This window comes from Chiloscyllium punctatum, chromosome 4 (genome assembly GCF_047496795.1).
Source record: "Chiloscyllium punctatum isolate Juve2018m chromosome 4, sChiPun1.3, whole genome shotgun sequence".
NCBI lineage: Eukaryota > Metazoa > Chordata > Chondrichthyes > Orectolobiformes > Hemiscylliidae > Chiloscyllium > Chiloscyllium punctatum.
Window position 1 is genome coordinate 93,755,906 of NC_092742.1, and position 12,704 is coordinate 93,768,609.

General features: G+C 41.7%; 1 protein-coding gene across 1 annotated transcript in view; it reads right to left on the bottom strand.

Annotated features, from left to right (window-relative positions):
• The window catches only part of dnajc17 (DnaJ (Hsp40) homolog, subfamily C, member 17), a 165,243-nt gene that overhangs the window by 58,066 nt on the left and 94,473 nt on the right, over positions 1-12,704 (bottom strand). The window lies entirely within an intron of this gene.

Here is a 12,704-nt window from a genome sequence, read left to right on the forward strand (position 1 = left end):
CTTCTTCACTATCCTATCTACCTGTGACTCCACTTTCAAGGAACTATGAACCTGCACTTCAAAGATTCTTTGTTCAGCAACACTCCTGAGGACCTTACCATTAAGTGTAAAAGTCCTGCTAAGATTTACTTTCCCAAAATGCAGCACCTCGTATTTATCTGAATTAAACTCCATCTCCCACTTTTCAGCCCATCGGCCAATCTAATCAAGATCCTGTTGTACTCTGAGGTAACCATCTTCGCTGTCCACTACACCTCCAATTTTGGTGTCATCTGCAAACTTATGAACTATAGCTCCTATGTTCACATCCAAATCATTTATATAAATGACAAAAAGTAGTGAACCCAGTGCCGATCCTTGCGACACTCCACTGGTCACAGGCCTCCAGTCAAAAACAACCCTCCACCCCCACCCTCTGTCTTCTATCTTTGAGCCAGTTCTGTATCCAGTTCTGTACTACTCATCCTTCTTATTTATTCTCTGCAAAATATTGGTGTGCGTGACTTGCCTGTCATGTTCCTTTGACTGGCAACCAACTGGAATTATAGAATCATAGAATCTTTACAATACAGATGGACACCGTTTGGCCCATCGAGTCCGAATTGACCCTCCAAAGAGCACCTCATCCACACCCATATGCCACTCACCCATCCTATCCCCATAACCCAACATTTCCCATGGCGAACCCATGTAGCCTACACATCCCTGGACACTACGGGACAATTTAGCATGCTAACTCACTAATGTGCACACCTTTGGACTGTGGGAGGAAACCGGAACACCTAGTGGAAACCCACACAGACATGGGTAGAATGTGCAAAATCCACACAGACAGACAGTCATCCAAGGCTGAAATCGAACCTGCGTCCATGGTGCTGTGAAGCAGTAGTGCTAACCACTGAGCCATCATGCCACCCAAAATTTATGAGATTGATATGTTACGTATTACAAGCAGTCACAATATAAACACATGTTCATTCCTGCTATGTTGTCTTTTCTCCTATGCTCTTCTGATGACATAGTTGCCTGAACTATTGGTCTCTGAAAAAGCGCAGCAGGTCAGGCAGCATCCAAGGAACAATGCTACCTGACCTGCTACGCTTTTCCAGCAACACATTTTCAGCTCTGATCTCCAGCATCTGCAGTCCTCACTTTCTCCTGAACTATTGATCTCGCCTTCTAGCTTGACTATATAGAAGATATGCCTGGCCTTCTCACATGCCTTTGTTTTCTCGAGACCACTTGATAAGATCATTGATGAAATAAAAATAGTAAATGCAGGAGAAACTCAGCAGGTCTGGCAGCATTTGTTGGAAGAGAAAGTGTTAATGCTTTGAGTCCAATATGGCTCCTCTTCAGAAACTGTCACATTGGACTTGAAATGTTAAATTTGATTCTCTCTACAAATGCTGCAAGATTTGTTAAGTGTTAAGACCATAAGACATAGGAGTGGAAGTAAGGCCATTCGGCCCATCGAGTCCACTCCGCCATTTAATCATGGCTGATGCGCATTTCAGCTCCACTTACCAGCGTTCTCCCTGTAGCCCTTAATTCCTCTAGACAACAAGAATCTATCAATCTCGGCCATGAAGACATTTAGCGTCCCGGCTTCCACTGCACTCCGTGGCAATGAATTCCACAGGCCCACCACTCTCTGGCTGAAGAAATGTCTCCGCATTTCTGTTCTGAAATGACCCCCTCTAATTCTAAGGCTGTGTCCACGGGTCCTAGTCTCCTCGTCTAACGGAAACAATTTCCTAGCATCCACCTTTTCCAAGCCATGTATTATTTTGTACGTCTCTATTAAGTCTCCCCTTAATCTTCTAAACTCCAAAGAATACAATCCCAAGATCCTCAGCCGTTCCTCATATGCTAGACCTGTCATTCCAGGGATCATCCGTGTGAATCTCCGCTGGACACGTTCCAGTGCCAGTATGTCCTTCCTGAGGTGTGGGGACCAAAACTGGACACAGTACTCCAAATGGGGCCTAACCAGAGCTTTATAAAGTCTTAGTAGTACATCTCTGCTTTTATATTCCAACCCTCTTGAGATAAGAGACAACATTGCATTCGCTTTCTTAATCATAGACTCAACCTGCATGTTTACCTTTAGAGAATCCTCGACTAGCACTCCCAGATCCCTTTGTGCTTTGGCTTTATTAATTTTCTCACCATTTAGAGAATAGTCCATGCTTTTATTCTTTTTGCCAAAGTGCAAGACCTCGCACTTGCTCACGTTAAATTCCATCAGCCATTTCCTGGACCACTGTGCAGGAAATGTCTAGATCCTTCTGCAGCCTCCCCACTTCCTCAGTACTACCTGCCTGTCCACCTAACTTCGTATCATCGGCAAACTTCGCTAGAATGCCCCCGGTTCCCTCATCCAAATCATTAATATATAATGCAAACAGCTGTGGCCCCAACACTGAACCCTGCGGGACACCGCTCGTCACCGGCTGCCATTCTGAAAAAGAACCTTTTATCCCAACTCTCTGCCTTCTGTTAGACAGCCAATCCTCAATCCATCCAAGCAGCTCACCTCGAACACCATGGGCCCTCACCTTGCTCAGCAGCCTCCCGTGTGGCACCTTATCAAAGGCCTTTTGAAAGTCTAGATAGACCACATCCACTGGGTTTCCCTGGTCTAACCTACTTGTTACCTCTTCAAAAAATTCCAACAGGTTTGTCAGGCATGACCTCCCTTTACTAAATCCATGTTAACTTGTTCTAATCAGACTCTGCTCTTCCAAGAATTTAGAAACCTCATCCTTAATGATGGATTCTAGATGTGTTCAGGGATGTGTAGGTTAGGTGCATTAGTCAGTCAGAGATGAATGTCGACTAATAGGGTAGGGGAATGAGTCTGGGTGACTTACTCTTCGGGGAGGGGTCAGTGTGGACTTGTTGAACCAAATAGCTGGTTTTCACACTGTAGCGATTCTATGATTCTATGATTGTTGGAACCATTGTTTGCAGTCTCTGCCACAAACTCTGTTTCCAAATCATCAACTCCATCATTCACTACAGCAACTACCAGAGGTTGAATAAGCAACTTGCAACCTTGGAGATGTGTGGCCCAGAGATGGGCTTCCAATCATTTATTCATGTCATCATTGAAACCTATCTTCACCTCTGTTTTAATGCCCAACTTTTATTTTCATCTCTCTCAGTTCATCTATTGGTGAAATCCTCATCCATACCTTTGACAGCTTGAGATTCAGCTATTCTAATATCCCTGGTCAACATCCCAGGTTTCACTCTCTCAAAACTGGAGATCACCCAAACCACAGCTGCTTGCGTCCTAACTTGTACCAAATCCTATCCACTCATCAGCTCTGTTCAATGATCACCTTGACTCCTGTTAAAGCAATGTTTTACTTTTAAAAGTTTGTAACTGTTTTGAAATCCCTCTGCCCCTCTCAGTCATGCAATATACTCTAGCCCAACCACACGTCCAGGATATTGGAATTCCTCCCATTCTGGTCCTGACTTGGTGGTCATACCTTTAGCTGACAAGGCTCTGAGCTCAGGAATTCCCTCCTTAAATATCTCTGCCTTTCTTCCTTCAGACAATTGTGCAAATCTTGTGTTTCAGTAACACTTTCCTAAAATAATTCAGGATGTTTTACTATGTTAAAGGTGCTACATGAATACACATTATTGTTGCTTTGCTCTAATCCTCGATAATACAGTCTCTGCAAAGAGAGTCAATGGATGATTTAGTTTTACAGAAGTATATTAAATATTATTTAGTATATACTTATGATCTGAAGCAGGACAGGTCTAAACAATGACCAGGAATCAAGAATCAACAATCAAGCTCAAGCTAGGGCTGTTGAAGCCAACTCCCTGGTGAGACCTTCTCAGTAAGTATCGAGTGACGACTGAACTGACGCTATAGTGAATGAGTTTAATTCTGTGAAGTTGGAAGGGAGCAAGGACTATCCAAAGACCAGCTGCAAAATTCAATAAGGAGCAACATTGTCCTTTGTGCTGGGTCAGAAATACATTTCTAAAATAAAAGGGATGCTGAATAGATAATCAGATATCCCAAACAGAGAACATCTGTGGAAGAAAAACATGCTCAAATGTGAATTTCCAACTCCCACTGTGAAGCTGTTACATTCCCATAATTCATTGACTTGAAAGACGTAGACCCAAAAAGTACAAAATCAATATTAGTTCATGGGTCAGATTTATTTATTTTTTTCACTGGATGAAAGAGCAACTCACAAGGGAACAATTATGTTTTAATCTGCAAGCCCAGCTGAAGTTGTTGTTGTTACTTCCTATCTAGTTCATGGATTGCTTTGCATTTCTCCCTTGTTTTTACAACATCCATCTTTCTCTCAAGGTCACTTTACAATAGCTGGCCTCCAGGTTTGCTGCAAATGAAATGCTCGTGAACCTGTAGCAACAGCCCCTGTTAGCTCCTTCCTGCAACAAAGCCAGCCTTACTGAGGTATGCTAGTCTGAATGTACATTTTCCTTTCACTTTCTCTTAACTCTGGTGGTCTGATTTTGAGTGAATTGAAAGCTCTTCCAGTTTTGGTTCAAATGAGCATTCTTCCAACAACGTGACTAAGCAACACATCCAAAACATGTCCTCTGCACACGCATATCCATACATTTGCAGACTGATGAATTGCATTAGATATTGCATGGACAATGCTTTTCACTTTGGTGACAGCTTGAGGAAGTGTCTCCTCAGGTTTCCAGGCTGTGCTTGTGGGTCATTCGAATGTCTTGTGATGTGATGTGATGTTATTCAATGTAATTTCTGAAACTGGTGTTGGAGGATACTAGCAAGACAGAAACTTTTAAATCTGGAAAGCAGTTGTAAATTAGTTGAGGCAATAGCATGATGGCTATGTTTCTGGACTAGTAATCTAAAACCTCTGACTAATGTTCTGGGCATATGGGTTCAAATCCCAGCCATGATCGAATGGTGGTGCAGATTTGATGGGCCAAATGGCCTAATTCTGTTCCTATATTTCATGGTCGCACCATGGTCCATAATTAAATTTGAATCTAATAAAAAGTTAGCCTGTCAATTATCATAAAAATCCAATCTGATTCGTTCATACCTTTCAGGGAAGGAAAGGTGTCATCCTTACATATCTGGCCTAGATGTGAGCCACAGTAATGTGGTTGACATTTAGCTGCCCTCTCAGCAATTAAGGATGAGTGGTGTAAACGCTGGCCCATTCTAAAATTTTAAAAATTTGTTTTACTCAACCATTTGACCATCTAGTTGCTTCTTGTGTGAGTCAGCACATTGTTTACCGACTATCTACTCATTGGTATAGAGTTAATCTCACTTGGCAACACATAGTCCAACTAAAGACATTAACAGGTAGCAATCATAGAAACTTTATTGATATTTCGCTCTATAACCAAAAGATATGGGCAGATATCAGTACCTAAGTTGTTCTGTAGGCACTGACTTACCCAACATATTGAACACTGGGCCTTCCACTTCTACTTCTATTCCTGAAGAAGGGCTCATGCCCGAAACGTCGATTCTCCTGCTCCTTGGATGCTGCTGCTTTTCCAGCAACACATTTTCAGCTTCTACTTCTTACAACTTCTATTGCACACAAGACCTTTTTACATGAGGTTTTTCTGAGCAATTGTGTTTTTCATTTGAGCAATACTACCATTGAATAGATTCCTAATTTATTCCTGACCAGTATTTGGCATGAAGTTGTCAGAGGAAACAGCATTTTGGATAAATAAGATTGTACTCCAATGATTTTGCAAACTGTTTTATGTTAGTGTATGGGAACTGGATGGCGCAGTGAATTGCCTCAATGTTGTTGGCTTGAAATCAAATCCAGCTTGGTCCAGGAAGAATATCTCATCAATTTGCTGACTGTGAAGTTTTCAAGAGACATTAATTTGACATGGAAAGGTTTGCCACAAGGAATCTAGTTACGTGGAAAATAATACCCTTCAAAGATTAAAGGTTTTGTCTTATCGCATGAGATTCCAGTTTAGGGTAGTGAGGAGGTGACTGAAAAGATGAAAAGACAGCGAAGAGGGGGCACTTGTCCTAATCGAGTGCCTTCTCCAGTAGTGGAGAACTGACATTTTGTACCCAAGGACTTTAACCTTTACACTTCCTTGAGGCAGTGCAGAGGAAGCACTTTTGCAGGTGGCCTGGACATGCCTTGGTGAAAGGCAGATCAGGCATTTGTCAGTTTGAAAGCTACAGATCCAGCTGGGCCAGCACTCAAACTTGAGAGAGCGCTTTGAATGTCTTCCAGAAACACTATTTTTATTCTTCCTCCAAACGATGAACACAGCAAATTTATTTCTGAAAAAAAAAAGCAAGGAAACACAGGGCGACCTTTTTCTCATACAAGAACAGAGGAAAGGAAACATTTGAGGGTGGTGAACAGGAAGGGAAGATGTACCACCCATCAGTGCTGTCAAGATAACTTAAAAGGACAACGTTCTTTTACTTTCCCTGTTCTCAGGCTGGGTTACTCACTAGAATACTGAGAGAATGCTTTAATGAAAACTGCAGAGGCATCTTATTTAAGAACTAAACCTTATTTTAATTAGTTGTGTTCGAATCCAAGCCTCATCCAACCAAACAAACCTTTTTATATGGTGCACCAAAACCGTCTAATTATGATCTGGCAATTTTAAAACAACAGTTTAAAAGCTAATTTTTAAAACTAAAACTTGGAAATTAAAAGAATTTGTAAAAATATTTTGAAATAGTTCCAGGCTCAGTCAGAATTGTGAATTTCAGACTGGGCCTCTACTTCAGTGAGGATAGCAGACAATGCACAATGTAATCATTGTTAATGTGATTTTGTTTAGAACATAGAACATAGAACATAGAACATAGAACAATACAGCACAGAACAGGCCCTTCGGCCCACGATGTTGTGCCGAACTTCTAACTTAGATTAAGCACCCATCCATGTACCTATCCAAATGCCGCTTAAAGGTCGCCAATGATTCTGACTCTACCACTCCCACGGGCAGCGCATTCCATGCCCCCACCCCTGACATCTCCCCTATACCTTCCACCCTTCACCTTAAATTTATGTCCCCTTGTAACACTCTGTTGTACCCGGGGAAAAAGTTTCTGACTGTCTACTCTATCTATTCCTCTGATCATCTTATAAACCTCTATCAAGTCACCCCTCATCCTTCGCCGTTCCAATGAGAAAAGGCCGAGAACTCTCAACCTATCCTCGTACGACCTACTCTCCATTCCAGGCAACATCCTGGTAAATCTTCTCTGCACCCTCTCCAAAGCTTCCACATCTTTCCTAAAGTGAGGCGACCAGAACTGCACACATTACTCCAACTGTGGCCTAACCAAAGTCCTGTACAGCTGCAACATCACTTCACGACTCTTGAATTCAATCCCTCTGCTAATGAACGATAATACTCCATAGGCCTTCTTACAAACTCTATCCACCTGAGTGGCAACCTTCAAAGAACTATGTACATAGACCCCAAGATCCCTCTGTTCCTCCACCTGACTAAGAACCCTACCATTAACCCTGTATTCCGCATTCTTATTTGTTCTTCCAAAATGGACAACCTTACACTTGGCAGGGTTGAACTCCATCTGCCACTCCTCAGCCCAGCTCTGCATCATATCTAAGTCCCTCTGCAGCCGACAACAGCCCTCCTCACTGTCCACAACTCCACCTATCTTCGTATCATCTGCAAATTTACTGACCCACCCTTCGACTCCCTCATCTAAGTCATTAATAAAAATTACAAACAGCAGAGGACCCAGAACTGATCCCTGCGGAACTCCACTTGTAACTGGGCTCCAGGCTGAATATTTACCATCTACCACCACTCTCTGCCTTCGACCGGTTAGCCAGTTTTCTATCCAATTGGCCAAATTTCCCTCTATCCCATGCCTCCTGACTTTCTGCATAAGCCTACCATGGGGAACCTTATCAAATGCCTTACTAAAATCCATGTACACTACATCCACTGCTCTACCCTCATCCATATGCTTGGTCACCTCCTCAAAGAATTCAATAAGACTTGTAAGGCAAGACCTACCCTTCACAAATCCGTGCTGGCTGTCCCTAATCAAGCAGTGTCTTTCCAGATACTCGTAAATCCTATCCCTCAGTACCCTTTCCATTACTTTGCCTACCACAGAAGTAAGACTAACTGGCCTGTAATTCCCGGGGTTATCCCTATTCCCTTTTTTGAACAGGGGCACAACATTCGCTACTCTCCAGTCCCCTGGTACCACCCCCGTTGCCAGTGAAGACGAGAAGATCATTGCCAACGGTACTGCAATTTCCTCTCTTGCTTCCCACATAATCCTAGGATATATCCCGTCAGGCCCGGGGGACTTGTCTATCCTCAAGTTGTTCAAAATGTCCAACACATCTTCCTTCCTAACAGGTATCTCTTCTAGCTTATCAGTCCGTTTCACACTCTCGTCTTCAACAATACGGTCCCTCTCGTTCGTAAATACTGAAGAGAAGTACTTGTTCAAGACCTCTCCTATCTCTTCCGACTCAATACACAGTCTCCCACTACTGTCCTTGATCGGACCTACCCTCGTTCTAGTCATTCTCAGAAGTTTAGGAGTAAAAAAGGTTTCACTGATGATTCATCATGAGAATGTAGATTAGGCATTGAACACAAGAAAGGATAAGTACCACAGGTGACAGAGGGCCACTTTCAAAGTATCAATGCCTTAAAAGAAAAATGACAGCTTTTTGGAGGGAGGGACGGAATGAGTGAAAGTGAAATACCTACAATGTTAATTTACTTGAGGGTCTTTCACTTTTAGAAGTATCTTACCTTTACTTACTTTTAAACTGTGTCTTTTATCTAACAACTGTATCACGGCTTTTGCTCAATAACTTCCAGCAATCATTGCACAATAAACTAACCAATTGGAACACTAAAAAAAAAATGGAGCTAAACAAGCTTCATTAATTCATGGACCATACTATGGACATGCCTGGTGCTTCTGACAGGTGTAGTGTTCAGATATTATTGAATTTATCACTCCAAGGTAAAGTCTCATTTCAAATGTGGTTTTGTACCAATAGTCTGAAATGGATAGGATTTAAAAGTCCCTGAAGATTTAGCTGCTCCGAAAAAGAGAGCTCACCGCTGGCAGTTGCTGCATTTTTCTTAGCATTGTGTAAGTATGAAGTCTGGAAATGTTCAGTAGTTTTATCTCAAACAATTTGTTTTAAAGGATTTCTGATGTTAAGAACAAACTGCATCCCAGAGATTAAGCTTCCAGCAGCAACACCTTATTCTGCACTTAAACACTTAATCACAATTCAGAATATTAGAACCTCCGGTGAGTTTTTAATTCCCCACCAACACTGACAATTAGATATGGCAGGTCTGCAGAGTTAGACTTGGGATCTGCTGGTTGCACAGTTTAGCTCTATCACTGGCTGCTAATGTTGTCTGGCATACTAGTGGCCATGTTTTTCAGCTTCACAAGGTCGACACCTTGTTTTTTTAGATAAGCTTTGTGCAGTTCCTGACATGCCCTCCTGCACTTTCCATTAAACTAGGGTTGATTGCCTTGCTTGACGATAATGGTTGAGTGGGGGGTATGCCAAGCTTGAAGTTACAGATTGTTTTGGAACACAATTAGCTTAGATTACATTAGATTCCCTACAGTGTGGAAACAGGCCCTTTGGCCCAACAAGTCCACACCGACCCTCTGAAGAGAAACCCACCCAGACCCATTTCCCTCTGACTAATACACCTACATTATGGGCAATTTACCATGGCCAATTCACCTGACCTGCACATCTTTGGACTGTAGAAGGAAACCAGAGCACCCGGAGAAACCCACACAGACACGGGGAGAATGTGCAAACTCCACACAGACAGAAACCTACACCTGGAATTGAACCTGGGTCTCTGGCGCTGTGAGGTAGCAGTGCTAACCACTGAGCCACTGTGCTGTTGATGACGACCCAAAGCACCTCACGGATTACCAGTCTAGAGTTGCTAGATCTGATCAAACTCTCTCTCATTTAGCACAGTGATAGTGTCACACAACATGATGATTCATTAATGTCTGAAAATGCAATGTCTTTTTGATTTTCTATTAATACGCAAAAAAATTAGTTTAACTAAATGAACGTTTATACATTCAATCACTGACTAATGATCCAGATCAGTGAACATCAACTTACTTCACCTGCAGACTGTGTGAGACTTCTTAAATTGTTGAGAATATTCTTGGTTTTATAAGGGATGATGCTTAATTTTTGAAAAAGTCATTTATAGAAATGGTATCCATGATTCTCAACCTGTACTTGGTACATAAAACCAAATAACATCTCAGTACAAAGAATGAGGCTGTTGGTCTATCAAGTCTCAACCTTCACTACTTTGGTGTACAGTGTAGATTGTCTGCTTGTTACAAAACCCACCTAATTAATTTCTATTATGCTTAACAAATCTCTGCGTAAAATTGTTTCTAATTTTGGTGCCGTCTGTAAATTATTGCTGTCTGGTTAACTGGGCTCATCAACCAGTTGCATTTCATCAATATCTGTTTTGCATTCTCTCTGAAAATATTATCCCTGTAGTATATCCATATTTTATAAAGCCAGCTATATTCTTTAGCACTGTTCATGTACAGTCAGGAAAATAGGAGCAAGTATGAATCAAAAGGACCAGGGCATGTGTTGGCGACAGGGTGGAATCCTATTATGCCAGATGGTGGAATTTAAATTCAAATCAACAAATCTGGAATACAAAGCCTGACTCAGTAATGGAGACTATGAACCCATTACTGATTGTTGTAAAGATCCATCTGGTTCACAAATATTCTTTAGAGAAAGGAATCAGCTGTCTTTACCCATTCTGGCTCAAATGCGACTCGAATCCTACAGCAATGAGGTTGCCTTTCGACTGCCCACTGACCTGAAGCAGCAAGCCACTCAGTTCCATGGCAATTTTGGAAGGGACCTTACCCCTTACCAGCATTGTCCACATCCCATGACAGAATAAAGAGACTTGCTTTTCCCTTTAAGGCAGCTGTTCAATGCGAGGTTGTGGGCTAAACCATTTACAGGCTAGTCAAAGTTGAAATGTCATTTGGTGGAGAAATGTAGGTGATAAGATAGTTATAAATTTCTAGGTTCATGAAGTGGAAAGCAATCCACAAACAAAGTGTAGTCTGTGCCTCTTCCAGACTGCAACGTTTCACTGCTGTAAATTAATACTGGCTGATTTCATCAAGGTAAATTACAGTCAGTCTAAATCTCAAATTCACACAGATGGGAACTGAGAGACTGCTGGTAACACATGCCAATTTAGGATGCACTATGTTTATAATATAGATTAGTTAAAGCCAGCATGCTTGCACACATGTTGACACACACGCAGTTGTACACAGAAACAGAGAGCTCCCTGTCCTTCTTCAAAGAAGGAAAGACCAAAGAATAAAGTGTATTATCTTACTGAGCTTGTCAGCTATGATTATGAGCTTATGGCTTGGAGTGCTGCGTGAACCAATAATCTTCTGACTCAGCAATCCTACCAACAGCCAGTCTGATGGCATTTTGCTCCAGATATTTTCAGATAGAAAGGGGTCCTGTCTAAATTTTCAACAAGGATTCCATTTGAAACAGTACCAGTAACTTGAATATGTTCAATATGTTTATAGTAGAAACATACTGTCTGAAGTCTGCAGAAGCTTGTGTGCCTTACAGACATTTTAGATTTTTACACAGCCTTATTCAAAACAGCCCTTCAATTTTCTCTCTTGCAGACGATGGATGTTGTTAAGGTATAATGCAATGTTGCCAATTTGCCTTCAGTACTTTGCCTATGCGGCCATTCTCCATCTGAGTCCAAAGCTAGGCAGTTCTCCTAGTAAGAGTCATACAGTTAGTTTTATCATTATCCCCACTCAATATACATACACACACCTCCCAACAAAGGACAACAGAAAGTGATCAGGATGAGAAAGCATTGTCAATTTTTCCCATCTTTAGACCACATGGAGACAAGTTGTGGAAGTTTTATTGCTACAACAGCGAATTGGTTTATTTATCAAGCCTATACTCTCTCAGCATGAAGATTAGTATTGTACATCATTAACGTCTTCATCCACTAGACCACCTGAATAGCCTGCCTGCCTGCATTGCTTAGACAAAGTTTTCTAATTCACTATAATCTGATGGCAAGCAATGAGTTGGAGAGATTTCCCCAAAACCTTGAATGATCTGGGACACTGCAAGTGTCTGAAGTCATACAGCAGATACAAAAAGGCACAATCGCAAGAGTGTGAGGCCTAATCAACTTCAGCTACTTCAATCATGAACCTCCCACCATGATAAGGTCAGAAGAGGGTTGCTCACTGATGATTGCACAATGTTCAGAATCAACTAAGGTAACATCCAGACTTGGTCTGTCAAGTGTCAGGTAATAACTGTGTCAACCAAGAAAGAATTTAACCATCTTACCTTGAATACCAATGGTATTCCCATTTCTGAATTCCACACTGTCAACATCTTGGAGGTTACTATTGACCAAAAATCAACTGGACCAGCCATATAAATACTGTGGCTATAAGAAGTGGCCAGAAGCTAGGAATTCTGCAGCGAGTAACTTGGTCTCCTATCTTCTCAAAATCTGTTCACAATTTATAAGCCATAAGTGCAATATAGTACTCTCCATCAGCTTGGATGGTGTCGCTCCAACATCAC